Raw genomic sequence first — 301 nt, 5'->3', positions numbered from 1 at the left:
CGTCCCTATCGTATAGTGGTTAGTACATCACGTTGTGGCCGTGAAGACCCCGGCTCGAATCCGGGTAGGGACATCCAGGAGCTCCGGGCACGGAGGATTGCAGCCAGATCATCGCACATGCACACGCATGCAAGATATGCACAGCTTATTAACGCATCTCAGCCTATGCTCGATGGACAGTTTGGTGTTTGTGTGCTGTCTGTAGCCTGCCTGGACAGGTGAGTGTTTTGTGTTTTGCCAAAAAGATTCATGAGAGTGTCTTAATAAGCTCAATCGTGACAAATGTCCTACGTTAAGGCCT

Source organism: Volvox carteri, assembly GCF_000143455.1.
Source record: "Volvox carteri f. nagariensis unplaced genomic scaffold VOLCAscaffold_11, whole genome shotgun sequence".
Taxonomy (NCBI): Eukaryota; Viridiplantae; Chlorophyta; class Chlorophyceae; order Chlamydomonadales; family Volvocaceae; genus Volvox; species Volvox carteri.
The sequence above is the reverse complement of the archived record's forward strand: the minus strand, read 5'-3'. Positions refer to the sequence as shown.